This window comes from Mandrillus leucophaeus, unplaced genomic scaffold (genome assembly GCF_000951045.1).
Source record: "Mandrillus leucophaeus isolate KB7577 unplaced genomic scaffold, Mleu.le_1.0 Scaffold466, whole genome shotgun sequence".
Taxonomy (NCBI): Eukaryota; Metazoa; Chordata; class Mammalia; order Primates; family Cercopithecidae; genus Mandrillus; species Mandrillus leucophaeus.
The window spans coordinates 1,084,112-1,089,574 of NW_012104987.1; the positions used below are offsets into that span (position 1 = coordinate 1,084,112).

The following is a 5,463-nucleotide window of genomic DNA, read 5'->3' on the forward strand; positions in this document are numbered from 1 at the left end:
TCCTTCCTTCCTTCCTTCCTTCCTTCTTTCCTTCCTTCTTTCCTTCCTTCCTTCCTTCCTTCTTTCCTTCCTTCCTTCCTTCCTTCCTTCTTTCGACAAGGTCTCCCTTTGTTACTCGGGCTGGAGTGCAGTGACACAATCATGGCTCACCACATCCTCAACCTCCCAGGCTCAGGCAATCTTCCCACCTCAGCCTCCCAAGTAGCTGGGATCACAGGGGCACACCACCACGCCCAGCTAATATTTGTATTTTTTGTAGAGACGAGATCTTGCCTACTCCGCAGGAAGGTCTCAAATTCCTGGGCTCAAGCAATCTGCCCGCCTCGGCCTCCCAAAGACTGGGATTACATGAGTGAGACACTACATCCAACCTCAAAATTTTCTACATGTCAAAAATTACAAAACAGGAAAACTCAATGCACAAGAAACTGCAAGCACAAGAAGCTTCAGGAAACGACACCAAAGCACACCAATTACATATCTGAAAACTGGTGATAGAAGAAAATCTGAAAACTGACCAGATAAAAGATTTTCACAAAGAAATAAAGACAAGAATGACAACTGATCTCTATTAAAACTAACAAGTAAGATTTTGGGTAAGTAAGATGGGTTAGATCAGGTAACAGTTAAAGAAGAGACAGTCACTAAGGAAATTCATGGAAACTCCGAAGAGGTTTCCATGAGCACCATTTAAGTATCCCAGGATTAAAGAGACCTTTAGAAAAATTACCAAGGCTTCAGAAGATTTTGGCCAAAATGCTATAATTTGGTTAGAAAATTTGTGGCACAAATACCCAATCAACACTGGATTGGTTCTTTGTTGGTTCTGGGATACAGTGCATAGTTACTATTATAATCATAATTTGTTAAATATAAGATTCATTTATATTTCATAATTTTATTTATTTATTTTCAAAATGAGTTGCCAAGCATGCTTTTTTTCTCCATAACTTCTTTGAAGAACTGACCTCTAATTAATAAAGTAGCAGCCTCCTGGTTCCCATTATCCATGCTAACCACCCCCATTTGTGTCTGTCTTCCACAGTATACAGGAGCTCCAGGTATGCAGACAGCATATTGGGTCTTTGGTGAGAGGCAGAGCCCCCTTCCCCACTGAAGCTGAATATGAAGGATACCAGGGCTAGTGGCTGGTGCAGGGGTAGAGATGTCAGTCATTGCTGGAGGATCCTGTGTGGGTTGGTGTTTTCAGCTGTGTCCAGCTCCAAATCTGCTGACCAGATACTCTGACCATTCTGAAGCTTGCACAAGCACCTTGTGAGCTTTGAAAAGTTCTCTCCTGTTCACACAAGCTAGAGTGGTGCTGCTATTACAGCTGAGAATGTCATCTGTCTCCTACACATTCACTGTGGTGTCTATAATTCATTGACCTCCCCTTACAAGTGCTTTCCTGAGTGAGAGAAAGGAGCACTGGGCTTGGAGGGAGACCAAACAGGCAGGGTGGCCAGACCTGCCCCTTCTTCTCTCCTGGATGGCAGTGCCGGACTGCTTTGCTCAGAAGCTGAGTTATGGAGCAGAAGGGGCTCAGCAGGGCTTTCTGGGCTCCCTGGTTCATTTCAGGCACCCTGGTGGTCTCCACTGCTGGCTTGTCTACCTCCCTTTGTTCCCTCAGGGCTCAGCCTCAGGATCTCTGCAGCCCTTGCTTTCCTCAGCAAGCCTCCACCCTGATAGAGAGACTCACATCTTGGAAACTGCAGCCAACGCCTTGAAAATGTGTCTACATTTCTATTTGTGATCCAGAATTTTCACTTCTAGAGTATCATCTTTGAAAAAATGGAGACTTACGGATGCAGGTGTTCCCTTCAATGAGAGTGAAAAAGGAAAAATGGCCCAACGTCCAACAGCAGAAGGTGCTGAGTAAGATGTGACACAGGACCACTGAAAATGCACAAGGGCTAGAGAATGTCTGGGCAGTGTCCACCTGTGGGGACAGGAGATCACAGAGGCGCATGGGCTACACATGGAGGGCCAGGACAGGAGGAGGAGCATCTCATGGGGAGGGCACTGTGTCTGGGTGGAGGGACTAGATCTTTTATTTTATTTTTCATTAATGTTGAATTCCTTCTTTTACTATTAATATATTACATATTTTTGGCTTTGTAATAAAATGTCTATAAAAATTAAAACTAGGTGATATACATCAATTATTTAATAGTGAATTTAATATTTATTTATTTAATAGTGAATTATTTAATAGTGAATGTTAAATGGATAGTATTTAATATGATGTGAACTTTTCATAATTATAAAGATAAGACGAACATTCTAAAATATTTAAGTTTTACTTAAAGGAGAAAATAAAATATTTTCAATGTCCCACCACCAAATCTGATCATCAGTAAATGGTTTGGCCACCTCTCTCAGGCTCTGTCTCTCACTGTCTCTCTCCTTCCCTGTCAGTCTGTCTCACTGCCTCATATGCACATTCATTTACATATATGTGTGCCTGTATGTTTACACGGTATATTTTATTTTTTAAAAAATAAGATCCTCAGTGCTGCACTTTTTCACATCAATTTCCTTGCAGTCTTTCCCATGTGGGCACAGAGACCCACCATGCCCACCTCAGCAGCTGCTTGGCATTCCCTGGTTACACGGACCCAATTTTCTTCACCCATCCTCTCTACGTGGATGTTAATGATGTTTCCAATTCCTTGTTATTTCAACCTGTGATGTGATGAAGATTCTTAAAAAGAAATCTTGAAACATGGTGCACCAATGTCTACGGGATGAAGTCCCAGGGTTATCACTGCTGGCTAAAGAGGCAGCGGTTTAGAGCTTTGATAGATGCTGCCAGCTCAAGAGAAGCATATCCCTAAACAACTCTCCCAGGGCATCTCCTGAGGCCTCTGCTTCCCACATTCTCACCAGTGCTGGTCGTCACCTGACATGCAAACCTGCCAGTCTGATGGGGACAAGTGACAGCTCAATAATGTGTTCAGGTGAAGAGGTCAGCTCCTCCACTCCAGGAGGATGGCATTTGAGCAGTGCCTAGAAACAAGGACGGGGCAGGAGGCTGGCTGTCAGCCGAGGGGCTCCTGGAAGAGGCAATGATGTGATCCTGTGGCATTTCATGATTCCCTTGCTGCCGGCTCATGCAGAGAGGGCAGATTGGGCCCTTGGCAGAATGTCTCTGTGTGTGAATGTGTGTGTTTCTGTGGAGTTTTGTTTACTGTATATGTACATATATGATGTTTATCTGTTCATAATTATAAAAATAATATGAACATTAAAAAATATTTCAGTATCACTTAGAGGAGAAAATAAAATATTTTCAATGTCCTACCACCAAATCTGACCATATTAAATGGTTTGGCCAGATCTCTCAGCCTCTGTCTCTCATTGTCTCTTTCTCTGCCGGTCTCTCTCACTGTCTCACATTCACATTCATTTACATAAATGTGTGCATGCATGTTTATATGGTATGTTATTTATTTTTTTAATGAGATCCTCCATGCAGATGATCAGCGTGCTTCTTCGTATTCATAACATGTTTATATATGTGTGTGTATATGTATATACATATATAAATATAACTCTATACACTATATATGTGCATATATGCACAGGTAGTGTTTGTGTCCCTCTTTCTGCATGAGGCTCCCTGGACTGGTGGTTGACACCCACGATTCCTTTGAGCACTGCTGATGAGCTGCGGGATGGCCTGAGACCCCGCTGAGTGCAGGCCCCCGGCTGGTGCGCTGATGCAGATATCACCACGGAGTCCTGGAGTAAGGGCCGCTTTCCTTCTTGGTCTGTCCCTGTCAAGTGAGTCTGGAGGAAGTAGGTTTACTCTGCCACGGGTGGGGCACAGCGGGGGGTTGGAACCTCAGGGAGCACTTCTGAATATTGCACCCAGGGGGTTGGCTACAGAGAGAGGCCATGGGAGCCTTTTATCCAGGTTCGCGTGTGAAGTGTCAGGGTCCTGCTGGCCCAGCCATTCTGGGATAAGAATGGGGGCCGGGAATTCTGCTGCCCATCTGTGCCATGCTACATATCTGACAGCCAAGGGCCACAACCTGCCTTGTGCCCGGGTGGATGGCAATGGGTTAAAAGGCAAAAGCCAGAGGGACCTTGCTGTATCAGGGGGTCCCCCATTCAAGTCCTATCCACTCTCCACCCTTCTGAACTTCAGAGAACAGAGGAGAAGGGGTTCTTTTTGGCTGGCGTAAATGTATACGTCCCCAGCCTTTCCGGGAAGTCCTGAGAACCGCTCTAAAGCCCACACTGCTGAGTCCCTGGGGCCAGACACCTGGCACAAGGACTGGGGGCTCGCGGCAGCTTTCCGGCTAGCGCATGCGCAGTTAGCATTCCTGGCCCCTGCAGGACCTGGGCCCATGGTCGAAGCAGGTCCCTAGAGAGTTCTCATTTAGAGAGCTGCTGCATTCGTCCTGCTCAGGTGTTAAAAAGAGAGCTTTTTCTGACGGAGAGGTTTCTGTGAAGAGGCCATGGCGCGAAGGTCTATCAGATTTGTATGTGTAACTGACCAAAAGGAAAATTGAAGCTCAGATACCATCACGGTTCAGCCCAACTGGCGATGGACGAAGGCCCTCTGCAGTCTGCTGGTGCGTGGGCTGAGAAGCAGAGTGGACTTCCTGCCTTCAATTAATTGGCAAATAACAGCACATTCTGGGTTGCTTCCTTTCTCTGGAACACAGTCCTGTCTGCATGAGAGGGAAAGGGTGGATGCTCTGTACGATTCTAAAGATCTGGGGCTTTCAGTTGGCCCATGTCCATGTCTACTTCTAATTGTCCCCATGCCTCAGTTTCTCGTAGGGGAACTATCCCCCGGCTCAAGCCCATGTACTTAAGTGAGGCTGACACACTTCCTGGCTACAGGAGGCAGAGTCTATGTGGGATCAGATATTGGAGGAACCACTGGTGTCTTTCCCATGCGCCGTGCAGAGGGGCTTCATGGATGCACTGTCTGCAGCCCACCCTGGCCCAGTGGGCGTGCCCACCATGAACGTGAGGCCCAGTGGCCCTGTGCTTGGTCCACTTGTGTCCTTCCCAGGAAGAGAGTCTGTGTGGGCCCTGGAGCCCCTCTCTGTCTCACCCTGTCAGGGTGAAGGGAGTAACACTGTCCATGCTAAGCTCCTACCTGCATAGTTCCAGTACACCCACCATTGGACATTGGGGAACCTGAGTACCATAGAGAAGCAGAGACTGCTGAGGGTATAGGGCATGGGCATGTCCAGAAAAGAGTGGATTCCCACCTCCTAGGCCAGGGCTCGACCATCTCATACGGGGTTCCCTAAAAGACTGGGGAGTCCTGCCTAGCCTTCCCATGTGGGCCCTGCACCTCTTAACAAGCCCATGGGTGTGCACCCACATGCATGATGATCATAGGGCTGAAGTAAGAGGAAAAGTGGACCCTGGACGGGTCGGAGGGGAGGGTGACAAGGGAAAAATAAGAAAGAGGTTGGAGGTAGCTCTGCAATGGGG

General features: G+C 46.9%; 1 pseudogene; it reads right to left on the reverse strand.

Moving 5' to 3' along the window:
- LOC105550152 overlaps positions 1 to 4,357 on the reverse strand; it is a 21,899-nt pseudogene extending 17,542 nt beyond the window's left edge.
- Between the last annotated feature and the right edge of the window lie 1,106 nt (positions 4,358 to 5,463).